The sequence below is a fragment of the Dendrobates tinctorius genome, unplaced genomic scaffold (assembly GCF_039654945.1).
Source record: "Dendrobates tinctorius isolate UK_male_01 unplaced genomic scaffold, ASM3965494v1 ptg000030l, whole genome shotgun sequence".
Lineage (NCBI taxonomy): Eukaryota > Metazoa > Chordata > Amphibia > Anura > Dendrobatidae > Dendrobates > Dendrobates tinctorius.
Window position 1 is genome coordinate 39,007,565 of NW_027361698.1, and position 14,169 is coordinate 39,021,733.

Below are 14,169 nucleotides of genomic sequence, written 5' to 3' on the forward strand. Positions count from 1 at the left end.
AAAAAGTTGTGTTGCAGTAAAAAGCATCTTTTTGTGTGTGACAGCAGCCAAACAGAAAATGTAAATCTGGTGTCGCTGTATTTGCACAAAACTGAAGAATAAAGTCATCTAATCACTTATACTGCATGAGGAACGGTGTAAAAAATGACTAAAAACAATTATTTACCTGTTGAATTGTTCATTCTGCTTCACAAAGGAAAAAGTAAAGCGCTTACATCGGGGTTTCCGTGTAAATCTCTGAAATATGTGATTCAGACAGAACCCCCAGCTGAAGATTCCCTATAATGAGACAGATGGAGTCTCGCATCTAAATACTCAGCACTGCCGCCAGCACTCGGGACCGGAGCTCTCAGCTGCATAGAAATACATGCAGCCACACACTCCGGTTCCGTGTGCCAGCAGCTGTGCCGGGTATTGAGATGAGAGACTCATGCTAGTTTCTCGCAAGTGTGACCCCGGCCTAAAGGCCCCATCTCACATAGCGAGATCGCTAATGCGTCACTGATTTTGTGACACAACAGCGATCTCGCTACATGTGACACGCAGCAGCGACCAGCCCCCCTGCTGGATATCGCTGATCATGCAGGAATGTCCTAGGCCATTTTTTCGTCGTCGGCTAAACAGTTGTTTTCCTCCACATATTGGATGATGGCGTACTCAGGAGAAATTGCAATACAACTTGCATGGTGCATTTTCTCCTGCTACTCTTGTTAAAATAAAAAAATGGGGCTAAAAACATTTTTGTGGGAAAAATGTGATTTTTTTTTTAATTTTCACAGCTCAATCTTATAAACTTTTGTGGAGAATCTGATGATTCAAGGTGCTCACCACACATCTAGATAAGTTCCTTGACAGGTCTAGTTTCCAAAATGGGGCTCTCCAAACACAACATTTACCACTAATAATTACACTAAGTTTTGCTATCAAAAGTCAAATAGAGCTCCTTCCCTTCTGAACCCTGCCATGCTCCCAAGCAGTAATTTTCCTCTGCATATTGCATTTTCTCCTGTTACCCTTGTGAAAATAAAAAAAATTGGGGCTAAAACTTTATTTTGTGGGAAAAACGTGATTTTTTTATTTTTATGGCTCAACGTTATAAACTTCTGTGAAGCACCTGGGGGTTTAAGGTGCTCATTACACATCTAGATAAGTTCCTAGCGGCGTCTAGTTTCCAAAATGGGGTCACTTGTGGGAGATTTTTATTCTTTAGGCAGATCAGGGACACTCCAAACACAACAAGGCGTCCACTAATGATTCCAGCAAATTTTGCATTCAAAAAATAAAATGGCGTTCTTTCCCTTCCAAGCCCTGCCGCGCCCAATCAGTGGTTTTCCCCCATGTATTGGGTATCGGCATACTCAGGAGAAATTCAGCAACACATTTTGGGGTCCATTTTTTCCTGTTACTATTGTGAAAATAAAAAAATTTGGTGTAAAACAACATTTTTGTGAAAAAAGTTAAGTTCTTCCACATTCCAAAAACTTCTGTGAAGCACCTGAAGGGTAAACAAACTCCTTGAATGTGGTTTTGAGCACTTTGAGGACTGTAGTTTTTAGAATAATGTAAATTTGGGGTATTTTCTGTCATATAGGCTATTTAAAGTCACTTCAAATGTGATGTGGTACTTTATAACTTCCTAATAAAAAAAATTGTGCTGATGTAAAGTAGACATGTGGGAAATGTTATTTATTAAGTATTTTGTGTGTGTGACATAACTCTGATTTAAGGGCATAAAAATTAAAAGTTTGAAAATTGCTACATTTTCATCAAATTTCCGATATTTTCACAAATAATTGCATGTCATACACATTTAACAAATTTTACCATTGTAATGAAGTATAATATGTCAAGAGAAAACAATTTCAGAATCAATAGGATATTTTGAAACGTTCGAGTTATTGCCTCATAAAATGATACTGGTCAGAATTGAAAAAATTGGCCTTGTCATAAAGTTGAAAATAGGCTTCAGGGTGAAGAGGTTAAAAGTGGAGTAATAATCTGACAACATTGTTCACAGCAGCATCCTGGGAGTCACAGATGTGTCCAGACATCTTCCCCATGCTGTTTCCATTCAACTTGAGTGCTGTTTCCATCTATTTCAGCGATTTTCCTGCCCCCCCAGCTCTCCAAGTAGGGTTGTCTCGGAAAAATTCTTGAGTTTCCCATTGACTTCCTATATACTCGGTACTCTAGTCAAGCCCGTCTGAGCGTTTGACCTGCTCAGTATGAGTACTGCATTTTAGTACTCCATCATCACTACTGTATACATGTTAAAATTTTCTATCACTGTTTCTACAGCTCAAATTACTAATCTAATCAGACTCCAACTGATTTCAATAAAAATCAGATTTTAAGAGACAGATATATAGATATGGGAAAGGTGCAAAGTTTAACAAGTAAGTATATTATTATTATTATTTATTGTTATAGCGCCATTTATTCCATGGCGCTTTACATGTAAGGAGGGGTACACATAATATAGAAGTATATAGAAGTTTACAGAACATTAAGGCTATGTGTCCACGTTGCGTGTTAAAACACACATTGAAATCGTGCTTTTTTTTCCGCGCAATTTCACCGTGATTTTACCGCGATTCTGTTCGCGATTTTGCCGCGATTTTCTCAAGCACTTTCCAAGCAATTTGAAGCATCGCTTGGAAAGTGATTGACAGGTTGGTCACACTCGTCAAACATAGTGTTTGACAAGTGTGAGCAGCTTTTTACCATTGAGGCCGCCTATGCGGTATCAATAGTAAAAGATAAAATGTTAAAAATGATAAAAAAATAAAAAATCGGGATATATTTACCTTCCGACGTCCCGCGCTGCCATCCCGGGCCTCAGCGTTCCCAGTAATGCCTTGCGAGACCTGTGATGACGTTGGTCTCGCGTTACTATAGCGATCTCGTGAGACCGCTAGAATCACGCGAGACTACGTCATCACAGGACCTTGCCGCAAGGCATTACTGGGAACGCTTAGGCCGGGAATGCAGCGCGGGACGTCGGAAGGTAAATATACCCCGATTTTTTTATTTTTTTTAATTTTTTTACAGGGGTATGGTACCCAGGGCCTGGAGGACAGTCTCCTCTCCTCCACACTGTGGGTACCAACCGCACATGAGACGCTTAACTTCCCGCATGGTAGGCATAGCCACATGCGGGACGTAAGCGGTTCTCATGCATTCCTATGGGTGCGGAATCGCGGCAATTCTTTGCGATTCCACACAAAAGAATGATCATGCTGCGATTTTTTCCGCGATGCGATTCCGCCACGGAAAAAAGCGCAGCATTAGCACAGCATGTGCGGAATGCCATAGGAATGCATGGGGTACTTTCTGTACACGATTTTTAAACATTTTTGCAGCGTTTTCGTGCCGAAAATCGTGGCAAAAACGCTTAAAAATCGCATAGTGGGCACACAGCCTAAAGTATATTCTTGTAATAAAAATGAATAAACTATCCAAAGCTTTATTATACAGTATTTTCAATCGTTATTACAGCCCCGTGTAACAGTTTTCATCTATCTAGTGGAGGTTGTAACTTTTTTTCATACTTTTTACTCCTTTTATTATTTTTCCCAGCTCAGCACTATCTCACAATTACCCTTGACTCAGTACAAGGAAGCCATGTTTTTACCAGCAGAACTCAATAACACTAGCATTAGACTATATCACATCCTTGAAAATGAGACAGTAATGTTTGTAGCCTAAATCATTCACCTTTTATATAAACATTTATTTGCGTTATCTAAAAAATGAATAACAACAAATGTCGACGGAGCAATGCCCTCGCTCCACTGATAATGACACCAATTCCGCTTATCATAAAATTAACCACTGCGATTGCAGGAGAACACATATCTCTATTAGTTCTACATTATTATATTTAAAGGGATTTTACACCACATTAACAGTATGCTCCATGGGCCCAGAGAGTGGGGGAATAGACAAATAAAATCTAGATACTGGATACACCTCCAAGACAGGAACTTCTCCCAGCACAAGTTTCCTATTTGCATGAAATGAGAATGCTGCAGCCAATCAGCGGTTAGTAATTGGTTGCAGCCATCAAGTGAAACCTCCTGCTGGAATTGATGCCTACAGTCCAGCAGGAGACACGGCTGCAAGAGTGGAGGAGAGGCACCCAGCCAATAAGTGAGTTCAGTTTCTTTTTTTAAAACCTCTCCTCCCATGGGTCCTTGAAGGGTCATCATTAATGTAGTGGACCACCCATTTAAGCAGCAAGTGACTTTGCCAACAACTCTAGGAGTTAAAACTGAAATGCATAGCAAGCAGGGCCGCCATCAGGGCATTACTAGCCTTACTTGTGTAGGGGGCCCGCTGAAGAGGAGGGGCCTGGACTGGCTGAGACATGGTGCACCCCTTCTTTTGCTCACCGGATAGTTTAAAATACACTTTATTTTTGATCAGGGGTGGAATTCAGTCGCTTCTGCAGAATCAGTTGCAGAACCGACAAGAAAAAGTACTCCGGTCTGGTTCTAATGTCGGCATCTGCGCTCCCATGGTAATTCTCCTGCAGCAGGAGCTCGGTGCCACCCCCTGAGCTGTAGCACTCTGCGCTGCAGTGCAGGCTGGGCAGGAGCAGCCCTGACACAGGCTATCACTCAACCCAGCCTGCAGTCAGCAGCAGAGCCAGGAGCAGGCAGCCATCTCTCCCGTCCAGCAGTGTCACAGCTATCAGACTGTGGAGTGTGGAACATGGAGGGGTGCGGCTAGATGGAGGTGGTGGAGCCACAGACAACCCTGCAGAAGAAAAGAAAAGAGCAGGAGATAGAAAAGATGGGAGAAGACAGTGACAAGAAAGAGAGAGAGACAGAGGCAGTAGACAGCAAATACAGAGGCAGAAGACAAGAAAGAAATGAGACACCAGAGAGACAGGTGAGGGGGATGACTATAAGACACTGGCCTGCCTTACCCCTTCTCCTGCACTGTCCTCCCTCTTGTCTATCTGTGGTATATTTCCCTACTAAAATTTAAGAAGGGACTGGATGCCTTTCTTGAAAAGTATAATATTACAGGGTATATACACTAGTTTCCTTAATATTGCGTTGATCCAGGGAGCTAGTCTGATTGCCGTATGTGGAGTCGGGAAGGAATTTTTTTCCCCAATGTGAAGCTTACTGTTGCCACATGGGTTTTTTTTGCCTTCCTCTGGATCAACATGTTAGGGCAGGTTAGGATAGGATATGGGTTGAACTAGATGGACTTAAAGTCTTCCTTCAACCGTAATAACTATGTTACTATGTTACTATATATTGGCCGTACATGCCAGCACTGCTTGTCATGTATGACATAATTGGATGCATTATTGTGTGTCCCTTTTCTATTGGCTGCAGCCTATGATGTTACAGGCTGTCAGGAAGGGACATAACCAGGGGTGGGATTCATTCAGTTTGGGGGAACAGATTGTTCAATTACTGCAGGTTCCTTGATCCCATTCTGTGTGCCGCCTATTTTTACAGAACGTGTGTCCTCAGTCCGGGCCCCTCTCTTCACCAGTCCGGGCCCCTCTCCTCACCAGTCTAGGCCCCTCTCCTCACCAATCTGGGCCCCTCTCCTCACCAGTCTGGGCCCCTCTCCTCACCAGTCCGGACCCCTCTCCTCTCCAGTCCGGACCCCTCTCCTCACCAGTCCAGGGCCCTCTCCTCACCAGTCCGGGCTACAGTAGCAGGATTCAGCCATTCGCTTAGTAACTGAATGTGTCCTTAGTCCGGCTCCCCTCATCACCAGTCCAGGCCCCTCTCCTCACCAGTCCAGGCCCCTCTCCTCACCAGTCCAGGCTACATTAGCAGGATTCAGCCATTTGCTCAGTAACTGAATGTGTCCTCAGTCCAGCTCCCCTCATCACCAGTCCAGGCTCCGCTCGTCACCGGGCCCCAGGGGCAGAGTCAGCCGTTTGCTCAGTAACTGAACATGTCCTCGGTCTGGGCTTCCCTCATCACCAGTCCAGGCTCCACTCGTTACCAGGCCCCAGGGGCAGAGTCAGCCATTTGCTGAACGTGCATTCTCAGACGGACATTCAGTTGAAATCTATTGTCATGCAGGACCGCTTCCTGCTCAGCAATAGGAGCCACCAGCGAATTAGGCTATGTTCCCATGATCAGGAAGTAGCAGCACTTTGGATTATGTGTATTGTCACTTCATCCATAGCGCTGTGTTCTAATAACGCAGGTAAATCCACATGGTTTCACTGAACCGTGCAGATTTACTGAATTCAAATACATTTCTATTGTTGAAATTTCCAGCGTCTCAGCAAGAGAAATAGACATGCTGCGGCTCATAAACCTCCACTGCATGTCAGTGTCTGCGGGTGATCCGCAGATGCACATGCACACATAGTGGACATGGGATTTTAGAAATCCCATCCACTATGCTGTAACATCTGACCACTGCGATCTTGACACTGCATAAATACGCAGTATCAAAACCGCAGCAATTCCTGACCTTGGGCACATACCGTAAGAAGTTGGAAGCTCACGCGGCCAGCGTATAGTATCACTGTCATGCGCTAGTGCTTCAAATGGATAAGGAATAGGACACCGCTGGACCGCGGCAAGGTAAGGAGAAACTTTTTTTGCCACTGAAATCTGCAATATGGTGAGACATATGGTGGGGCGGGTAGGTTGAGAGGACATATAGGGGGCAGGATAGACATATGGGACAGGATGAGAGGACACATGAGGGGGAAGGATGGAGAGATACATGGGGGGCAGGATGGACATATGGGACAGGATGAGAGGACACATGAGGGGGAAGGATGGAGAGATATATGGGGCAGGATAGAGACATATATAGGGGGTAGGATGGACACATGGGGGTAGGATGGATACATATCAGGGCAGGATGGACACATGGTGGCACAGAATGAGAGGATATATGGGGGCAGGATATAGACATATAGTGGTCAGGATGAGAGGACATATATGGGGGCAGGATGGAGACATATGGGGCTATAATGAGATGACATATAGGGGGCAGGATGCAGACGTACATCGGCAGGATGGAGACATATGGGGGCAGAATGGTTACATATATGGGGCCATGATGTGAGGACATATATGAAGGAATTATGGAGACATATGGGGCCAGGATGGGAAGACATATGGGGGCAGGATGAAGATATATGGGGAGGAAGGATTGGAGGACACATGGGGCCAGAATGGGAGGACAGACACACGGGGCCATAATGGGAGGACACATGGGGGACAATAATTACAGGAAGGTGACAGGACTTAGGACATTATTACTGTTGGGGCTGATTAAGGGATATAATTACTGCTGTGATATATTTTATTTTTGAGTATACTGTTTTCAATAGTAGGGGAGGTCCTGTTACTGTTCAGGACCTCCCCTCCCTGACACTCACTTTTTTTTCTTCATCTGGCATAGTGTAGAAGTTGGGGAATGTGCTCTACATAACGGTTATTTTCTGCAGAGACAAGTCTTGGCTGGAAGAAGTGATGGCGATCTGTGCTGGATGAAGAAGCAAAGAAAAGATGAGTATCATCAACTATAGATGTCACTGGAGAGTCAGTATGTTACCTGTATACATATACTACATATTGTATACAATATACAGAGCTCCTGTGTATATTGTCATTGGTGATCACTGTATTACCTGTACACTGACACTATATACAGAGCTCCTGTGTATAATGTCACTGGTGATCACTGTATTGCCTGTACACTGACACTATATACAGAGCTCCTGTGTATAATGTCACTGGTGATCACTGTATTAACTGTACACTGACACTATTTACAGATCTGTGTATAATGTCACTGGTGATCCCTGTATTACCTGTGCACTGACACTATATACTGTGTATGTCGTCACTTATGGTAATATTAGTGTTTTTTTATTAATGATCAGTATTGTAGTAGTATTCAGTCACTATGTGGAAGTAATATGTGGTCTGGCTATGGTGCGGTGGTACTTGTTCCTTGTATATGATATTATTAGGTCACTGTGATATAATATGTGATCTGGTCATGGTGTGGAGGTATTTGTTCCTTGTATGTGGTATTATTCGGTCACTATGTGATATCATTTGCGATCTGGTTATGGTGTGGCGGTATTTGTCCCTTGTATGTGGTATTATTTGATTACTATGTGATGGTAATATGTGATTTGGCCATGGTGTTAAAAAATGTATGTGACATATTGCCTTAAGGAAAAATATAGCTAACAAGAGTATTGTATATTTCAAGACATGTTTAATAGGTTAGAGTAGAGTAGGGCCCAGCCAAAAGAGTCTACCTTGTTGTGGAGGCTTAAAAAAAATCTTTTGGCCAAAACAAAACCTGCTGGCTATATGTGTGATCTGGTGTTCCATGGTAACTGTTAACGTGTGATTGGTGAGGACGTGGTGCAGAAGTTGAGTTTTTCCAAGAGTGGGCGATGGAACTGTGGACGGTTCAAGGGGTGGAGGTGGAGCAGGGGTGGAGTCTCAAAGGGGCCCGAAAATGTTACCAGTATGGGGCCCGAAAATGTTACCAGTATGGGGCCCCGAAAATCCTGGTGGCGGCCCTGATAGCAAGCCTCAAATATGATCTCAAGCGCTTCAATGAAAGGCATCTTGTCATAAAAAATGTAAAAAGTGCCTGCCCACCTCCTCGGAAAACTCAACCTACCTGACTTATGCCACATAGCACATGGTTGTTCAGGGGTGCTTTGCCAATGTGTGCATTTCTGATACATGTGAGACCGTGGAGCCTGAAATGTTCTGTATTTTACTCCATTAAAGATCCTTTCCTATTTCTGAAAACACCCTTATTTTAAATGGCACATGGCAGCCAGAACTTGTACTGGAAATTCTGTCTGGAAACTGTCAGCAAGTCACTCTTAACATTTTTGTGCCTGCATCTGGAGAAAATATGCTAGATTTTGTATCTGTTGATAGTTCAGACAATGTTATTCAAAGTTGGCACTTTCTATAATAGCTTTAAATATATTCATATTACATTTTACCCTTGTATTAAATAAAATCAGTGTTTCTTGTTGCAGCTGAATGGCTGAATACACATTATCTAATTATAGTCTAATCAAGAAAGTAAAATCATTTATAGTCTAGAAATGCTTATGACTAATGTGCGAGCAGATTTCAGATCATCATTTCTAGCTTTAGTTTATTTCAAGAGTGTAAAATTATAGATTTATAATTGGCAACTGTCTCTAAGAACAAATCATTTATATTGTACCTCAATTAGCTTGTCTTACCTGTTGTCAGGGTCTTAAAAGATCAGACTTACAAGTATATCTCTAAATCTATCTATCTATCTATCTATCTATCTATATATATATATATATATATATATATATATATATACAGTACAGACCAAAAGTTTGGACACACCTTCTCATTCAAAGAGTTTTCTTTATTTTCATGACTGTGAAAATTGTAGATTCACTCTGAAGGCATCAAAACTATGAAATTACACATTAAGGCTAGTTTCACATTAACGTTTATGGCCAAAGCGTCGGGCTGCGCACGGCTGCCGCTAAGCCCCGCCCCCTGCCGCGCCTCCGCCGGTAGCTCCGCCTACGGGCGCAAGACGCTGCATGCGCAACCAAAATGCAACAGGTTGCGTTTGGCGCGGGTCGGCGCACCGTCAAAAGGACGCATGCGCCGCCAAATGCATACTGCGCACGGCCTGCGTCCCCAGTGATAAAGATAGGGGACGCAGGATGCATGCAGCGTCATGCGCATGCGCCCGTAGGCAGAGTTACCGGCGGAGGCGCAGCAGGGGGCGGGGCTAAGCAGCGGCCGTGCGCAGCCCGACGCTGCGGCCGTAAACACTAATGTGAATCTAGCCTTACACATGTGGAATTATATAATTATTAATTAACAAAAAAGTGTGAAACAACTGAAAATATGTCTTATATTCTAGGTTCTTCAAAGTAGCAACCTTTTGCTTTGATTACTGCTTTGCACACTCTTGCCATTCTCTTGATGATCTTCAAGAGGTAGGCACTGGAAATGGTTTTCACTACACAGGTGTGCCCTGTCAGGTTTAATAAGTGGGATTTCTTGCCTTACAAATGGGGTTGGGACCATCAGTTGTGTTGTGCAGAAGTCTGGTGGATACACAGCTGATAGTCCTACTGAATAGACTGTTAGAATTTGTATTATGGCAAGAAAAAAGTAGCTAAGTAAAGAAAAATGAGTGGCCATCATTACTTTAAGAAATGAAGGTCAGTCAGTCTGAAAAATTGGGAAAACTTTGAAAGTGTCCCCAAGTGCAGTGGCAAAAACCATCAAGCGCTACAAAGAAACTGGCTCACATGAGGACCGCCCCAGGAAAGGAAGACAAAGAGTCACCTCTGCTGCAGAGGATAAGTTCATCCGAGTCACCAGCCTCAGAAATCGCAGGTTAACAGCAGCTCTGATTAGAGACCAGGTCAATGCCACACAGAGTTCTAGCAGCAGACACATCTCTACAACAACTGTTAAGAGGAGACTTTGTGCAGCAGGACTTCATGGTAAAATAGCTGCTAGGAAACCACTGCTAAGGACAGACAACAAGCAAAAGAGACTTGTTTGGGCTAAAGAACACAAGGAATGGACATTAGACCAGTGGAAATCTGTGCTTTGGTCTGATGAGTCCAAATTTGAGATCTTTGGTTCCAACCACTGTGTCTTTGTGTGACGCAGTAAAGGTGAACGGAGGGACTCTACATGTCTGGCTTCCACCGTGAAGCATGGAGGAGGTGTGATGGTGTGGGGGTGCTTTGCTGGTGACACTGTTGGGGATTTATTCAAAATTGAAGGCATACTGAACCAGCATGGCTACCACAACATCTTGCAGCGGTATGCTATTCCATCCGGTTTGCATTTAGTTGGACCATCATTTATTTTTCAACAGGACAATGACCCCAAACACACCTCCAGGCTGTGTAAGGGCTATTTGACCAAGAAGGAGAGTGATGAGGTGCTACGCCAGATGACATGACCTCCACTGTCACCATACCTGAACCCAATCAAGATGGTTTGGGGTGAGCTGGACCGCAGAGTGAAGGAAAAAGGGCCAACAAGTGCTAAGCATCTCTGGAAACTCCTTCAAGACTGTTGGAAGACATTTTCCGGTGTCTACCTCCTGAAGCTCAGCAAGAGAATGCCAAGAGTGTGCAAAGCTGTAATCAAAGCAAAAGGTGTCTACTTTGAAGAACCTAGAATATAAGACATGTTTTCAGTTGTTTCACACATGTTTTATTAATTATATAATTCCACGTGTTAATTCATAGTTTTGATGCCTTCAGAGTGAATCTACAATTTTCATAGTCATGAAAAAAAAAACTCTTTGAGGTGTGTCCAAACTTTTGGTCTGTACTATATATATATATATATATATATATATATATACTGTATATACACACTGCTCAAAAAAATAAAGGGAACACTTAAACAACAGAAGTTAACTCCAAGTAAATCAAACTTCTGTGAAATCAAACTGTCCACTAAGGAAGCAACACTGATTGACAATCAATTTCACATGGTGTTATGCAAATGGAATAGACAACAGATGGAAATTATTGGCAATTATCAAGACACCCTCAATAAAGGAGTAGTTCTGCAGGTGAGGACCACAGACCACATCTCAGTACCAATGCTTTTTGGCTGATGTTTTGGTCACTTTTGAATGTTGGTTGTGCTTTCACACTAGTGGTAGCATTAGATGGACCCACACAAGTGGCTCAGTGTTTTGATTGGGTCACCAAGGAGGAAAGCAAGACCAAGCGGAGCCACAGAAAACCAGAGAGGTTGGTAACTAAGCGGATTGCAGACCCCTGATACTATCCACACAACTAGCAGTAGCCGTGGAGCGTACCTACAATGATCCTAGATGCCTCGACACAGCCGGAGAACTAAATAAGCCTAAAGCAAGAAAGGGGAAATCTAAACTGCCCCAGAGCAGACCTCAAAGGAATAGATAGCCCCCAAACATAATTGTCGGTGAGACAATATGAAAATACAAACACTTAGCTGAGCATGCAGGGACTGAGCTGGAAACTAAGACCTCAGGAGGCAGGAAAAAATAACCAGCAGGGATAGAGGGAGTCGGCTGTCTTAAATCCAGTCAGAAACTCAAGATCTCTAGTCATCCTCCTCAATATCAGGTGGCAGGCATCTGTTAATTAGATCAGCTCCATTACCTCCAGTAACCACCAGAGGGAGCCCGGAAAGAGAACTCGCGACCCCTCTGTCAATATAACCAGTTCCACTACCTTCACTAGTAACCAGAGGTAGGCCAGAAAGCGAATTCACAACAGCTCAGGTAGTGCAGCTCATCCAGGATGGCACATCAATGCAAGCTGTGGCAAGAAGGTTTGCTGTGTCTGTCAGCGTAGTGTCCAGAGGCTAAAGGGGCTACCTGGAGACAGGCCAGTACATCAGGAGATGTGGAGGGAACTGTAGGAGGGCAACAACCCAGTAAGCAGGACCGCTACCTTCACCTTTGTGCAAGGAGGAACAGGAGGAGCACTGCCAGAGCCCTACAAAATGACCTCCAGCAGGCCACAAATGTGCATGTGTCTGCACAAACGGTTCGAACCTGACTCCATGAGGATGGTCTGAGTGCCTGACATCCACAGATGGGGGTTGAGCTCACAGCCCAACACTGTGCAGGGTGCTTGGCATTTGCCACAGAACACCAGTATTGGCAAATTTGCCACTGGTGCCCTGTGCTCTTCACAGATGAAAGCAGGTTCACACTGAACACATGTGACAGACGTGACAGAGTCTGGAGACGCCGTGGAGAGCGATCTCCTGCCTGCAACATCCTTCAGCATGACCGGTTTGGCAGTGAGTCAGTAGTGGTGTGGGGTGGCATTTCTTTGGAGGGCCACACGGTGTTGGGCTGTGAGCCTCCCGAGGAAGCCCTTAGAGCGAAACGTGTTGGGGCAGATCCAGCACCACTCAACCCCCACATCAATAAGAAATATATTTTTCTTGCACTCAGACCATTGGGCATAGCTGAAACAGATCGGGTAGTTAGGGAGGCTATTTGTTTATAGCCTGCTGTGGGATATTCCCCCAGTTTATTTGACATGACGCTTGTATACTATTTCATATGACTAAGGCACTTTGAGCGCACAGGTGTCTCTTTAGGATCTATTTATATCTTTGTACTGTTGTACCCAAATCCCCATGCTAGACTTTGCCTTCTGGCCATTTTTTCACATGGTGCTTGCTGTTACTGATTTTTTTCGAGTGGTTATGCTACTAAATCTTCCACCTTATATGTACTCATTTATTTTGTATTTATACATGTTTTTTTGAGACTATTAATGAATAAAGATATTTACACATTTTTTGCACCAAAAAAATGTTTTTTGTGTGATTTATACAATGAGTGTTTTCTAAATTTGGGCATTTTTTGAACTCATGTGGCTTTTGTAGGATTAATTTTAGTAAGGAGTTGCCTGACTACGTATTCTTTTAAACTTGATGTGATGATCAATTACAGGTATGATATTGTGTGCTAAAGTGAAAAACTCACTCAAGTCCATTATCTGTTAATGGAAATATATGGGGCTTCCACATTACTGGTAGTACAAAGGTTCTAGAAAAGCATCATGGCTCCTTGCCTCCAAAAGAAATCCAACAAATTCTGCACTCCCAAATCCAAATGGCCCCTCCCTTTTGAGCCCCACTGTGTGCCTAAACCACATTTAGCGTCCACATGTTTGGCATTTTTATAGCGATGAGAGCCTGCCTAATGTACAGATGCATGTCTCCAAAAGCATGAGTTGGACACTACCACGTACTGGTAACTATAGCATACTGGACACTACAATGGCAGCTTGCAATTTTCACTCAGCACATCCACTGTGAAAATGTAAAATCTGGAGCTGAAACAAAATTTTTGTGGTAAAAAATGTAATTATTTTTTCTTCACTGCCCAATGGTATAAAACTCTGTGACACACCTGTGGTGTCAATATGATCACTATACCTCTAAATTAATTCATTGTTAGGTATAGCTTGTAAAATAACCACAAACTTGTCCCGGCCCCCAGTAAACATATATGGCAAACCGATCTAGGGCTCTACCAGGAAAAAGGTAAGGCCAGACATAATGTCATGTAGTGACTAGGGACTGTGGGCACCTACCCAATCCCTCAAACTAGGGGTGCCCTAGTATATCTCTG